General features: G+C 40.4%; 1 protein-coding gene across 3 annotated transcripts in view; it reads right to left on the bottom strand.

Moving 5' to 3' along the window:
• The window catches only part of LOC124172812 (zinc finger protein 271-like), a 57002-nt gene extending 46524 nt beyond the window's left edge, over positions 1-10478 (bottom strand). Inside the window, exons 1-2 of one of the 3 annotated variants that reach the window (XM_046552298.1) lie at positions 10328-10478; positions 7264-7404 (exon numbers count right to left, since the gene is read on the bottom strand). The gene's annotated coding sequence lies outside the window, so the exon portion shown is untranslated. Of the gene's footprint in view, positions 1-7263; positions 7405-9509; positions 9588-10010; positions 10109-10327 lie in introns of those variants that run through there. The other 2 variants (XM_046552300.1, XM_046552299.1) reach the window with 2 other exon arrangements.
• Positions 10479-16052: the final 5574 nt, after the last annotated feature.

The raw sequence follows: 16052 nt of genomic DNA, 5'->3' as shown, positions 1-16052 counted from the left end.
ACGAATGGCAAGGGTCAAATTTTATCCTCATTTGAAAAAGGCCAGATTGGCGCCCATGCGATTCCACTCCACGTGACGTCACAGGGACCTAGTTTCTACACGAGAGGATAGGAGTTATACATCGTCTGAGATTACCAATGCATGCATGAGGCACAGAGCTCAGGGAAACATGTCTTAATAATCACCTACTAAAACTGGCTAAGGTCGGAAAGTTTTCTTCGTTTGATAAGGTATTAATAAACCTTTTTTAAGCCAAGCGCTACCATTCAGCAAGGTACTCAGCTACCCGCTGGCAGCCTGCGACGTATCAGAGCTAAGCCTCGCCTCAAGGTCACCTCACCGGGTGGGAGGGGGAACCAGAAATACGACGTACGAGATATTTCCCGGCATTCATACTTGAGCGTCGCGTTTTCGCGCGCTTGAAAATTTTCGCTTTTCATTTAATCGCGAAAAATAGATATTGTCATTTAAAAATCTAAAAGCGCGAAATACGTACTCCAGGAGTAATAATCTTTCGATTAAGGCAATAAAAAAATAATAGGAAACCACCCTATTCAGGTGGCCACATATTATGATACATGATGGCTTAATGAAGACAATCGTAGAAGGACAGGTGGAAGGATAAAAGGGCAAGGGACGGCCCCGAATGAGTTACACAGGACAGATTACTGTGCATGCTACATATTGAGTATGTTTTCTCTATGGAAGCGAGGCTTGGACGTTGACAGCAGCAGAAAAGTCAAGAGTGGAAGCACGATGAAGATAAAATGGATTGACCGTGTGAGTAACGAGGAAGTGCTAAGGAGAGTAGGAGAAAAGAGAAGCCTCCTAAAAACATTAAGCAGGAGAAGGGACAACTTAGTTGGCCACATTTTGAGGCACGATGGTCTGATGAAGACAATCGTTGAAGGACAAGTGGAAGGGAAAAAGGGCAAGGGACGGCCCCGAATGAGTTATATAGGACAGGTTATAAAGGATGTAAAAGAGAAAAAATATGTAGCTATGAAGAGATTAGCAGACAGGAGAGAGAAATGGAGAGCTGCGTCAAACCAATCTTAGGATTGTTGACTAATGATGATGATATCAGAATTCACGGCTTATTCACGGTTTTCAAGGTTGAGTGGTAACCCCGATACTCAAGCAGCCTGCATCGAAGCGGCGCTCATAGCCTCGCACCCAGGTGGCCTCACACAGCAGCTGCCAGACGTCACACGGTATGGTATGGTATGGTATTTGGAGGAGGCGACCGACAGCTGATGTCGTTTGCGCCATGAGGGTAGGGTGTGGAAGGAAGGGTGGAGAGAAACCAGGCGTCGGCATAAGCCTGCTCTTGACGAAAGGCACCAAGGGGACCACGGCTTAACGTCCCATCCGACAGACTGAGTGTTGCTCTTGAAATGTCCTCCACACAACACTCAAACAGGGATCGGGCAGTCTCTAAAAATTCTCTGCCGACATCACACGGGCTTTTCCCAGCATTCATATTTAGCTGTCGCATTTTTGCGCACTTGAAATTTTTGACTTTTTATTTAATCGTGAAGAATAGATATCGTCATTGAAAAACTTTAAAGGTTGAAATACATACTCCAGGAGTAATAACCTTTCGACTCAGGCAATTAAAAAATGTAGTAAACCACCCTATTGCAGTCAGATGCAGCATTGTCTTCTGGAAGTGCAGGTGTTTGCTTTTTGACCCAATATGCTGGTTAAACCCGGAATTGAAACCTTCATCTCTTCTCCCTCGATCTTCAGTGTAACCTCCTTTCTTGCAGTAATTTCATGTGGACCCATTAGGGTGGCCGTCAAGTTGTTTCAAAATGTACATTTTAACACCTTGAGTACCAGGGTATTTAAATTCATAGGAACGCCGAGATTGGAAATATGTGCCTTTGGTTTAAACATGGTTAAAACGTGGATGTTTAGAATATAACCTTACCGGGCCCTTATATGCTGCCGGGATTTGAACCCGGGCCCGCCGGGTGGGAAGCCAACACTCTAGCCACCACACCAACCCGATCCCCCGGAAAATATTGAGAGAGCATTAAAATCATGCACGGATAATCCCCAACACGTATATACCGCAGCCGGATAATCAGGAGTCTGCTGTATCGTGGAGCACAGTCGCGCACTGCAAGGCTTGGAAAACAGGATCACGGTGCTCCCTTGAATGCAGCTAGCGTGCGATCGCTTCCGTTCTACTGACAAGGAGACATCGCCAAAGTGATGTTCAGTATCTGCATGCGGATGTTATTAACTGAAACTATATAGGTAAGGTAGAAAAAGCGTCACGGCTTTCTTCCACATAGGCTCGGGTTCGAGAGATATTCCCATGTAAAGATTTCGCGCAACATGACATCCCTTGAGTAATCGCTACCTCTTAACTACGGCCGTGTTTTTCTCTCTTCTAATTTTTGAAATCACCGTTACATTTTATCCCCATTCGTTTCATTAAGTTACTTCGTGATTTTTTTAAAATCTAATATCAATTTATGGAGTTTAAAGGAAACTCCGAATTGTGCCTTACCTCGGCGTTTACTCAAGGGATGTCATGTTGCGCGAAATCTTTACTAGCGAATATCTCTCGAACCCGGGCCTATGTGGAAGAAAGCCGTGACACTTTTTCTACCTTACCTATATAGTTTCAGAAAATAACATCTGCATCTAGATCCCGAACATCACTTTGGCGATGTCTCCTTGTAGGAGATTTCTAATGGAAATAGTAAGCCCGGTGTGGCCTAGCACTAAAATGAAGTAATTCTGGTGATTTTGCACCCAATTTTTTCACATGAAGTTCACAAAAAAAATTGAACGAGAGTGAACGTCATGCACAGATAATCCGCAACATGGATAAACCGCAGCCGGTACATCGGTAGTATGCTGTAATAACATTTTTAATTCATTCATCACGGCAGAGAAATTCATCACGCACGTAAAGGCCCAACGTGCCAGATCCACCTCCCAGCACATTTTGATTTTGATTTTTAAAAAACTATGACGTCATTCAAATCAGAGCCCAAATTCGCAAAAATACAGAATACCACTTCAGGAACATTTCCTATATTTACAATCCGTTTAGAATGTCCATGATCTACGGAAAATATTGAGGACATATCGGCACACCGTGAATAATCCCATGGGGGCAACGAAACATTTCCGTAAGTCCTGCATACTCACCCATGTCCCTCCCACGATCTCCTAAATGGTGATGATTTCAGCCAATAAGAGGATAATGGGGATTCTAACAGAAATGATAACCCTGGTGTATTCTAGCTTTGATTCCGTAATTCCGATGATTTTACATTCAATTTTATTTTGTCATTAATCATTTTTCATTGTTGCTGAAGTTACTTAAATTTATTTACTGCTTTATTGAGTAAAGAATTTGGCAAAAGTTGTAAAGACTCGGCTTTTGCAAAATTCTCTGGGAGATTTGTGGTTAGTTTTATGTCACTGTTTGGTTTCTTCGTGAAATTTGGGATTACCAATATGGCTGCCAGCTACAGTCTAAGGTTGTAGAATATGGTTGCTATGTGCATGCAATAGAATCTCCATCAATTCCATGGAAATTGGAATATTAATAAATAATTGTTTTCAAGGAGGCTCTCTAGCTGTTAATCAAGCTATGACATTATTTTCTGTTGAAGAACTTAATTTTGTTCTCTGTGATGAACATAAGTTATATTTTTATTAGTGATGGGTCGATTCCAAAATTTTATCGATTCCGATCCCGATTCCGATTCTGACATTTCGATTCCGATTCTACCGATACCGATTCCATCGATTCTGATGCCATAGGCTCCAAGAAAAATATCACTTAATTCCAGGCAACAAGAAAACTACTTTTAAAAATATTACTCTGTGAAAGAGTCAGTTGACAAAGGAATCTTTCATATCATTAATATGTAATTAAAATATAATAGCTAAATTTCAAAACAGAACATACCTGAAAAGTGGTGTTACATGATAGGTATTACTTTAGAATATTGGCACTCATAATATGTCGACAATATATATATATATCCAAACTACAAGGGAGAGCCCTGAGTACAGGAATTTTCATAGCTGTAATAAAGATTACATACTACGTATATGAATCATGTAATATTTGGCCCTTTCAAATTCTCAAGCAGAAAATCCAGTTATTCTACATGCTCTGCCAGCAGGTTTTGACGTCTCCATGTTACAGTATTACTGCCTGCAGAAAATTGGCTTTTGCTACACATGTGTGTTATTGGGCAAGTACTTTCCCACCAAAATTGCAAGATTTCGGAGACTTTGGAATTTTTATTAAAAATTATATCAACGATTTGTTGGATCTTGAATCTTAATGGAATTCAAGTGGACGAAGCGAACAACTATAGAACTAAACTTTAGTTTTGTAGAGCCAAAAAAAATGCTATACTTCTCACGTCATTCAATCAACCTTTAAATCTCTTGCTTTTTTAAGTTCAAGAAAGAAACTAAACGCTACAGATGAATATTACATCGGACGGACGCAGTAATAGAAAAGGCTAAAAGAGCCTTGTAGTGTGAAAACTTCCCCTACCGCGCGACTCACCTCGGCGAGAGTGGAAAGGGAAAAAGGGTATCGCTTGTTGCCTTTCACGGAAACAGTTCATTTTTCTCTCTCTTAAGCATGCTGACTTAATCTCTTCACTTTACTTCAATACCCGAGGCATATTTCTTACGCGCGGGATGGTTCCGAAAAATATCCAATCCTTAGTATTTTCACTCGAGTAATGCGCTAAATGGTCTAGTCGATCTATACATAATCCTTTTTAACGTCCTCAGTTTAGTGTTTTAAGTCCATGAAGACGATTATCCATGCTTTAAATGACGATTTTCAGGACTACTGTTTTAAAAAACTTGAAAAAATCGGCCTGTTACCGAGCCTCAGAGGTCCGCGGCGTGTAGGTCAGCCTTGACGCGCGATTGAAAAATCGCTCTTATTTCCTTCGTCGCAAACTTTTTTTTCAAGACTTCTACTTAGTACTCTTTAGAAATCTCTACTTAATATTGTGGTTCAAATTTTCCGAGTTATATTTTTCGTAAACGAAAGATAATGTCTACGTAATGTCAAATTTCACGTGAAAAACGGGTCGGCCATTTTGCGTTGTAAAACCAGACAGATGAGAGCCAGAATCTTCAAAAGTCATCGAAAGTATAGGCAAAGCACCAGATCAAAGGAATATTGCGTTTTTTATTCCACAAAACTCATACCAACGCAAAACCACTGGGATAAATTCAAAGATTTTTTGAGGAAAAACGATATCTCGTGTGGCATTGAAAAATTGGTCATGTTTGGGCCTCTGTATCTCACTAAAGGTTCGCATTTATGTAAAATGGCATATAAATCAATATTTGGTAATGATTTATGAGTATTTACGCTGAGTTCAAGTCTCTATCCCCAAAAAGGTCATTTTGGACTTTATTCCAGCTTTTTCCGATTTCGGACCAGTGTGCGCGGGGTAGGAAGACGATCGGCCGCCGCGGCTGGCGTAAAGGTATTCGGCGCCCACGTCGACAACAACAATAGTGTATTCGGCAAGCTGAAACCACTGAAACTACCAGGCCAAGGCATTAGAATGACTTATCGGCTTTAAAAACTGCATTATAACATGAGTTTCATGATAGCGCTTCCTGTCGGCAGATTGCTGGACCTACTAGCCTCGAATGCTCTGTAACTATTCGACTCGACATCCGTAATGCTACTCGAAACGCTCGAGTCGAGTACCAACTACTCGATCGACTTGAATTTTCGAGTACTCGCACATCCCAAGAAGATATGTGTTTTGTTATTACGGTTACGTGGCGCGAAAATTCAAATGACTATTGGAAATGCGGTCGTATATTTTGTTGTTTGCTGGAATCGGAATCGATTTTTCGCCTTGGCAAGTACTCGTTTTCGATTCCGGTTCTTGGCCGAGAATCGAGGAATCGAAGAATCGAGGAATCGAACCGACCCATCACTAATTTTTATCAAATCAGAGGAAATATTGGTGGAAAATATATTATATTAATATTATACGATTAAGATTTGTATGATTTTGATGATACTTATAAAGGTTGTGAATATTTAATGATGTAACCAGTTGGTTCATAGACTCAAGTGAAAGTTACCAATTGCTAACAAGTGATTAGGCAGGTTATTTCTAAGTTTGTGACCAGAAGCTATTGCCTGAGAATACTCTTGCCAATGGTATTTTAATATATTTAATTTATCAATAAAATAAAATGGCCAGTATATGATGTTTTTATTTACTCTGGTATTAATATTATCTTCTTTTTACTATTAACCCTTTCGAGATGGCGGAGTTTTTGTCTTAGTATGACTGCTGTACTGAGCCCCAAGAGACTCTTCTTTCTCGTGGTACGGAGCATTTTTGGAGGAAATTCGTAAAGAAGGGTCTCACTGAACCTTTTTCGACCCCTCCACGCAGGGACTTTGCATTATCTCGGACTCTGAGAGTAGTTGTGCTCCCTCCTTTCCGGGTTTACGACCATACCTGCGGCATTGGTTCGCGGTCAACTTATGTATTGCTTATATGTGTTTAGCAAATGGATAATTGTTGCTTGCACGTAAATTACAGCCTTTGAATTGAATTCCTCATTTTTATCTGAGCATTGTCAAATTTTAAACGAAGTTCTAAGGCCATTATTAATGCATTTAACGCAGCATCAATTTCCATGTTGATGTTTATACATAGCTCCAGATGTAAGTTAATATTCGTCGTAGATTTTCGTTAAAAAATTGTAAACGCTGCTGAAAAGACAAATAATTCAATTCTTAGTGTATATTTCTTGAGAAATGAACAAATATTTATTTCGAAAATTGACTGTATAAACAATTGAATGACCGCTGTCCCGTACCGCTGAGAGGGGTTCTAAAAGACAAAGGGTCCAGGTACCTGGTCCCGGATCCCGAGGGTTAATCCTAAACCCCGAAGCGTTGGGTCCCGTGACAAAGGCATCGTAAACCCACGACCGTTCTAAAAGGGGGGGAGCTAGAAAACGTATATACTCCGCTTTCGATCTCCTGGCCAGGAAAATCTCACACGTATATATACACCCATCGTCTCCCGGGTCAGGAAACGTCCACACGTATATATACGTGTACGGTAGGGAAAAGGTTAAGATCGTGAAAAATATTGAGCGAGAGTGAAAATCATGCATGGATAATCTGCAACACGGATACACCGCTGCTGGGTTGTAGGGAGTTTGCCGTATAGGTTTAACATGGCACACCATGCATAATCAACTCACCAGAGAATCTTTGTCGACTCCCACGTACTACAGCTTGTCCAACTTGGCCTACTCAGTCCCTAGACAGAAAACTCGCCGCAAGGTGACCTTGTAGAGGGTGAAGACCCTTAAAATGACCAAACATCCATCCAACAGGCCAACCTACAATCAAGAAGAGGGAAAATTACCCATGCAATAAGTGGGTATCACAACAGGTCAATCGCAAATAGTTTGTCAAACAAGAAAGCCGACGGAACAATGTTAAATACCCTAGTTTTCCTTCAACAAAGAAAACAAAAGGCATTGATCACGATTTGTCACCCATCATTAGTGTACTCGTAATATAAAAATTATTTGGTCATAGAAATCCCAGTTTGGACTAATGTTAATGGTCAATTTTTACCTTATTTGAGAAAGGCCTAATTGGCACCCATGCGATGGCACTCAACATGATGCCTCAGGGATCTAGTTTCTAAAAGAGTGGATAGGAGTTTTACATTGTCTGTGATTACCAATGCATGCACAAGGCTCAGGGAAAGACCTCTTAATAATCACCTGGTAAAATTGCTTATGGTCTGAAAGTTTCCTCCGTTTGATAGGGTATTAACAATCCTTATTTAAGCCAAGCGCTACCTGCTAGCAGGGTACCCTACACTGCCGTTATGCTCGGCATCAAGCAGACTGCATTGTAGCGGCGTTCAAAGCCTTCCACCCAGGTGGACTCACGCAGTAGCAGCCAGACATCACAGGGGTTTTTCCAGCATTCATACCCAGCCGTCGCATTTTCGTGGGCTTGAAAATTTTCACTTTTAATCAAATTGCAAAAGATAGATATCAATCATTTAAAAATCTATAAGTGTGAAATACATACTCCAGGAGTGATAAGACGTCCCTTGAGTAATCTCTCCCTCTCAACTGGGCCGTGGCGGCACGGCCCAGGGCTATCTTTCAGTGGCTCCTATCGTGTCTGAATATCACTCGTATCGCATTGAAAGAAACTTATGCACTAATGCAAATAGGCAATACATGATAACTATTAAAAAGCGGGACTATCAGCACCCCAAAAGCACATTCTACAGCAGAAAAAAAACATGGCAGCTAAAATGCATATCAGAACAAAATAATGAGGCAGCATCAAAGTAAATGTAATGAGCATTCCCAAATGCTCAGCATTAAAAGAGGCATCATAAGCTAATAGGGTGGTTTCCTATTTTTCATCAAATTGCCGAAATCAAAAGATTACTACTCCTGAAGTACGTATTTTACGCTTTCAGATTTTTAAATGACAGTATCTATGTATTTTTCTCCATTGAATGAAAAGTGAAAATTTTCAAGCGCACGAAAACTTGACAGCTAAGTATGAATGCTGGGAAAAGCCCGTGTGACGTCGTTCTGGTTCCATCTGCCACCGTGTGAAGCTACCTTGCTGCGCGTCTATGAGCGACGATACGATGCAGGCTGCTAGCAGGTAGCAGAATACCCTGATAGCAGATAGCGCTTAGCTTGAAAAAAGGATTCTTAATATCCTATCAAACCAAGGAAACTTTCTGCCATTAGGCAATATTAATAGATGATTATTTAGAAATGCTTACCTGACCTCTGTGACCGATGCATGCATTGGTAATCTCAGACGATGTTAAACTCCAGACTACTCATATAGCACCTAGGTCCCTGTGATGTCACATGTAGTGGCATCACATGGGCACCAATCTGGCCGTTTTCTAATGAGGTTAACATTGACAACAAGCCACTTTTCTGTATCCGTGAGCAAGATATCCAACTGGGATTTCAAAAACTAAATAATTTGTATATTATGAATACACTAATGTTGGGTAACGAATCACAAATAATGCCTTCCGTTTTCTTTGATGAAGGAAACCATGGAGAATACATTATAATGTGTTCAGTGTAATGTAATAATCATGAAGGAAACTACCCTACTGAAACATACACTTCAGAATAACAACTAAAAATTCTATCAGTACACAAAAAGCAAATTTACTTGCAAAAAATAATCAGGCTGCAATAAAGCAAATTTCATGAGCATCCACCAATACTCAGGAGTGAAAGAAGGATTATAAACAAACGGAAATAAGCACCTCGTGATAGAATTAAAGAGAGGGTCCATCAGCATTCAGAGAGCAAATTCACTACCACAAAATGCATCCCAGAAAACTCAGCTAAAAAAGTCTATTTAAACAAATATAAATAGACACTTAATCATGACAGTTAAAATAGGGTGGTTCTGCACTATAGAGCACACTCACTAGCACAAAATATTCAGGCAGCATCAAAGACCATGTCACAAGTATCCACCATTACCAAGCTCGAAAAGAAGCATTATGAACAAAGGTAAATAGGCCCTTCATCATTGATACAAAAAAGAGCATCTACCAGCACTCGAAAAGCACGTCCACTAGCACAAAACAATCACGAAACTACATGCCCATTAGCACTAACACTTACGCCTTTCATAGAAATAATGTTGATACATTTGTCCGAATCCATGCACCTTATATTTTCCCGAGGGATAAGCAGTCTTCAGTCCAAAGTCATCCTAAACCGGAATGTCAGCCATAAAACGGTCAAGTTCAAAACAATATTTTGGGATACACAGATATCAACGTTTTCAAACGAAGTCAATAAATACTTTTCTGATATCACATCCCAGAGGAGATCTAAATGTTTACACAAACCTCTAAATTATTTACAGGTGAGTAACATTTTACTTCTTACACATTACTCTGTTAATATTCAATTGCATTTACCACATGCATAGGTTTTCTGCTTTTAAATTCACGATAATTTCATGCTTTCCCTTTAGATTACACACAGCCCTTTTTTTTACATTACAATCATTTCCTGAAATAATAACGGCAAACGATGAATCCAGCACCAACTCAAGATTTATTTTGCCAACAAGCATGACAACTTTAGTTCTTTTGTTCAAGGACAACAACAACACATTAATATAATAAGCGTAACCACTATTATGTTTACCATCAAAAACTACAAACCTCCACTTGAAGAAAGTCTTGAATTAAAATAAAATCCAAAAGGAATGATAACTAATGAGAACGCTCACCTGACTCAAACAAAATTTAGAGTTTATAGGCTCTTGATCAAGAACCCTTTAAGGCAGAGTTCTTGTTCCGGAAAGTTTATTGTTATTTTCTTGCTCTGGAATTAACACAGCCCATGAGCCTCTCCCGCATGTGCTCACGCACTTGAACCAATCGAACGGTCGCTCGATTCGATGCTATCGACTCAAAAGTCGATCTCCCTACACAACGGCTGATCGATAGAAAAGCCGCGCGGCGGTAATTACGGATTGGACATTGATGCGTCATATGTTGATGTTCGCATCCAAGTAATGGCTTTCATTGCTTTAACGATAAAAAATCACGTATAAATCGTTCCAACATACTAAAATTTAATCTTACTGTGAAAAAAAAAGTTTATTGAAATTATTCATAAGCCAAGCAGCCCTCAATCGAACACTAACTAGTCTCGGTTCCAACATTTGCTTAATTCCAAATCTGATATCGTTTGCACAATTATGGATTTTGTAGGCTCCCGTTAAAAACTCAAGGACGTAGTTACTGAGCTATCCGCAAGAAATAGGAACTATCAACTTCGCGGACATTATTTTTTAATCATTTAATGTTCTGGATCACAACAAAAGAAGACCATTTGGCTTGGCTTAGTGAAGTCACTTAAGTTAAGTCTGTTGTGTAGACAAGGCACCTCTCCATCGAGCGCCCCTTTTCATTTCAGCACCTCCTCCCCCCGAGATTTTATTGATAAGGCTTAGCCTGCACTCCCATAAGGCAAGGTTCGGAAAAAGGGAATAAACAGAAATATGGATGACAGCATTAGTTTATGTTTGAATTTTTACGCAGGAAAAACATTGGCAATACAATTAAAGAATAACAGCTTGGAGTAATACTACATGAAACAGTTTAACATTTATGCAACTTAAAACACTTTATGAATACCCTTTCCAAAAAATAATGTCTAGCCATAATGTCTAATTCATAAAACTAAAAAGAAGGGTACTTTCAAAAATGAATGAAATTACGTACTGCTGTGACTGAATGAACTTCCGCCCTTGAATGCGACCCTTGGACTGCATCTCCCCTTGGGGCATGACTATTTTGCCTTAAGCCGGGGTCCCACGGTCAACTTTGCATCAACATTTTTACATCAAAAATTTTCGACAGGACCGACTTTTTGAATTGTCTGAACAGGCCTCTTGAACATTAAAGAGGCGAACAAGATAAAACTGAAAGAATGCTGAACTTGGCCTCGGCTGGAAAGGGGATAAGAAAGCGTTTGAATAAGCGTGCTAAACAGTGGCGTAGCTGGGGGGGGAGGTTTGGGGGTTCCGGACCCCCCCGAAATATAAAAGCACAATAGGGTAGTTTCCTTCATCAAAGAAAACGAAAGGTATTGATTGCGATTCGTTACCCACCATTAGTGTATTCATAATATACAAATTATTTCGTTTTAGAAATACCGGTTTAGACGAATGGCAATGGTCCATTTTTGTCCTCATTTGAAAAGGTCCAGATTGGCGCCCATGCGATGCCACTCCAGGTGACGTCACAGGGACCTAGTTTCTATACGAGAAGATAGGAGTTATACATCGTCTGAGGTTACCAATGCATGCATGAGGCACAGAGCTCAGGGAAACATGTCTTAATTATCACCTATTAATCTGGCTAAGGTCGGAAAGTTTTCTACATTTGATAAGGTATTAGTAATCCATAATTAAGCCAAGCGCTACCCCAGTGAGAAATGAGATTTCCATTTTCACACATTTGCCACATACGCCGGACCTTCTATTTGCGTCCAAGTTCTTACTTCTTTCCTGCGTGGTATGTGATATGCACAAGCTTGGCTTTGTGACTACGTTTACCTCATTTCGATACCTTTATACTCGCGTCATAGATGTCAACACCTCACATTTTTTCTCAAGGATTTCTGATTATTATTGAAGATGAATACGAAGGACTTAAGATTACAAATCACCATTACAAATTTATTTCAGCCTTCATTTGTTTAGACTTTACGTGCTCGATTGAAATACGTCGTTGGCGCAGCAATAGATGCTCTTTATTAGCCGAAAAGATGTATATTTCCGCAATTATTAGTAGGAATCGCAGGTAAAAAGACGATATCTCGTCGACATAGAAAACTCGTCGATGGTGTCGACGTCGAAAACACGTCGATGGCGTCGACGTCGAAAACACGTCGATGGCTTCGACGTCGAAAACACGTCGATGTTCGGACCATATAGACATCGATCGATGTGTTACCATCGACGTTTTATCGATGAGTACTTCGACGTCGAATCGACGTAGATTCGATGATCCATTTCTCACTGGGTACCAGCCAGCAGGGTACTCAGCTACCCGCTAGCAGCCTGCGTCGTATCAGCGCTAAGCCTCGCCTCAAGGTCACCTCACAGGGCGGCAGCGTGAACCAGAAATACGTCACACGGAGGGATTTCCCGGCAGTCATACTTACGCGTCGCGTTTTCGCGCGTTTGAAAATGTTCACTTTTCATTTAATCGCGAACAATAGATATCGTCATTTATAAATCTAAAAGCGTGAAATACGTACTCCAGGAGTTATAATCTTTCGATTTAAGCAATAAAAAAATAATAGGAAACCACCCTATTATTTTCCCCAATAAAAGAAAACATATTATTGAAAATCATGAATTAACAAAGTATTTTTTTTGACAAATGAAGTTTTTTCGATTGTGAGAAGTGTTAAAATTAGTTCAAAGTCCATTACTTAGTACCCTATTTTTCCAAAAATTTCCCCCATGGTTTTGGAACGAAATTCCTGGCTACGCCAATGGTGCTAAACATGTTGGAGAAGGAGTTAGTCGCCGATGTTCCCGCATATTATCGATAATAATTGATGATAAGTGAGGATGTTTTCATACCCCTTGTCAGCAAGGTTGAGGGTTATTTTTTTATTGCCTAAATCGAAAGATTATTACTCCTGTAGTACGTATTTCACGCTTTTAGATTTCTAAATGACGATATCTATTTTTCGTGATTAAATGAAAAGTGAAAATTTTCAAGCGCGCGAAAACGCGACGGCTAAGTATGAATACCGGGAAAAGCCCGTGTGACGTTGTTCTGCTTCCCGCTGCCGCAAGTGAGGTGACCTTGGGGCGAGGCTCTGAGCGCTGATACGACGCAGGATGCTAGCAGGTAGCTGAGTACCATGCCAGCTGGTAGCGCTTGGTTTAAATAAGGATTATTAATACCTTATCAAACGAAGAAAACTTTCCGACCTTAGACAGTTTTAATAGGTGATTATTAAGAAATGTTTCCCTGAGCTCTGTGCCTCATAAATGCATTAAGGATAAAAATGGACCATTGCCATTCGTCTAAACCGGTATTTCTAAAACGAAATAATTTTTATATTATGAAGACACTAATGGTGGGCAACGAATCGCAATCAATGCCTTTCGTTTTCTTTGATGAAGGAAACTACCCTATTTTAAAATTTTCCTGGAGGAATGGTGCCGCAAATCACGCTTACCCTGGCGGGTATGCAATACCCCCACACCCCTACGTATTAGTTGCGCCTAAAAACCCCCAGCCCTTGGCTGCGCCCCTTCCTTGAGTAAATCATTTATTCTTTCCATTGCACTGCATTGAGATTCTTAAGATCGCTTCCTCCTTATTAAACATCAACTCATTAATAGGATTGATAGAGTTTCCGATAAATTCCGGCCCTGTCTGTGCCCGGTGTAAACTGGTATTTAGATTCGATGAGTTTTTCACCGGAGAAGCGGGCTGTGAAGGCACATGATCTGGCTATCCATTGACCCAACGTATTTCGCATTAGCAAAGATGCTATCAAAAAATCCTTCAAATTTTACATCAGGAATCTTTTCTTCGGGCGGAGTCACTTTTCCGTATCACTTGGCCGTGTGTACTATACTGTGCTTGAGTTGAGGTGCCAGATGATTTCGCTCCTTATGAGATACATGCGGTGCGCCCATTCGATCTGGAGCGAATCATTTCTTCCGATCTGATACTCGTAGTCTGCATTTCGTATTTGTCCACCATCAATGACAGCGCGCGGGAACGCTGGCTGAACATAAAGGCAACAGACGAAGTGAAATTGATTCAGTTAATTGAAATAACTAGATCACTTAACGAACATTATAAATAAATTTACAACGAAGTTCGTCAACCAACAATCCTCATTAGTTAACATTCCTGAGATGTAGGCTTTCCCGGCGTATAGAATTGTGGAAGGTTACACGGTATTTCCACCGGGTCAGGTTCTCCAACTCCACCTCGGCCGACGTTTCGATGGGCGAGTTGTCCATCGTCTTCAGGGCATGTCGAGTCTAGAAAATCGTCCTCCTTATGTATGGATGACGGCGGTATTTAGCATTAAAATACGTTTATTTGCTGACGACGCTGTCATCTATCGCGAAATTAGTGATCACTCTGACTATGAAATTATATCATCTGACCTAAACAACGTTCATTTGTGGAGCCAAGAGTGGGGACTCGAACTTAATCTGAGAAAATGCATGGCGGTACATTTCTTGCGGAATTCGTCCAACTCTAATCATGTTTATGCAGTGGATGGTATTAGCATAAAGGCAACAGACGAAGTGAAGAACCTGGGAGTCACGATAACCTCGAACCTCACGTGGGGTACACATATAAAGAATACTTGCGGCATAGCCCTGAAGAAATTAGGATTCGTCAAGCGTGTTGTGGGAATATTTTCGGGTGAGAAAGTAAAAGAAAGGTGCTATTTCGCTCTCGTCCGACCGCACCTTGAATATGCAACGAGCGTATGGGATCCAGTGCAGAAAGACTTTATCCGCGAACTGAATAAAATACAAAGGAAGGCTGCGCGTTTCGTCAAAAACTGCCAGGGGCGTACAGACAGTGTTACCCAGATGTTAATCGAATTAGGCTGGGAGCCGCTGGAAACTCGGGAGGCTGCGCGATAGGCTTAGATTGCTTGAACAATTGAGAATGGATATCTTTAAGAGCGACACGGAGAACATAATATTAGAGCCACAACTATATTTCCAGGTCCGACAGAAGCGATAAATTAAGAGAGATGTTTTGCCGAGCAGATATATATGAGAATTCGTTTTCCCCCGGACCATAAAGGACTTCATTAAACGCAAGTCCCAACTTCGTTAGAGCAATTCAATTTTTTTAGCTGTAAACGGCTGGTGTCCTAACACCCCCTGCCACACGCCTTTTAGGCGGCTTGCAGGGTATTACGTAGATGTAGACGAACGCTTCCTCCGAGATCCCTAGGAGAATAGGGAAAATTTCTCATTCCTATATATTATAAACTTTCTTTTACCTATCGGAAATTTATTACTCATATATGACCAATATAGTTTCCTATAGGACCAATATAAGCTCCTATTGGACCAATATAGGTTACTATATGCTCATATAGTTTCCTATAGGACCAATATAAGTTCCTATAGGACCAATATAGGTTCCTGTAGGACCAATATAGGTTCCTATATATCCAATATAGGCTCCCATAAGACCGATATAGGTTCATATGGGAACCATTGTGATTCCCATAGGAAATAAAATTTCCTATAGGAATTCACATAATTCCTATAGTATTTCTTAAAATCCCATGAATCAATGGGATATTTTCAATAGGGTTGTACATTTTGCATTTACCTTCATGGCAGAAAAAGTCTTGTCCTCGAATATAGTGTTTTTCTAACCCTGGAAAATCGGTCTTTCTTCCAGCAATACAATGAACGAAGGCGGTTT

Source organism: Ischnura elegans, assembly GCF_921293095.1.
Source record: "Ischnura elegans chromosome 13 unlocalized genomic scaffold, ioIscEleg1.1 SUPER_13_unloc_3, whole genome shotgun sequence".
NCBI classification, from domain to species: Eukaryota; Metazoa; Arthropoda; class Insecta; order Odonata; family Coenagrionidae; genus Ischnura; species Ischnura elegans.
The sequence above is the reverse complement of the archived record's forward strand: the minus strand, read 5'-3'. Positions and strand labels throughout refer to the sequence as shown.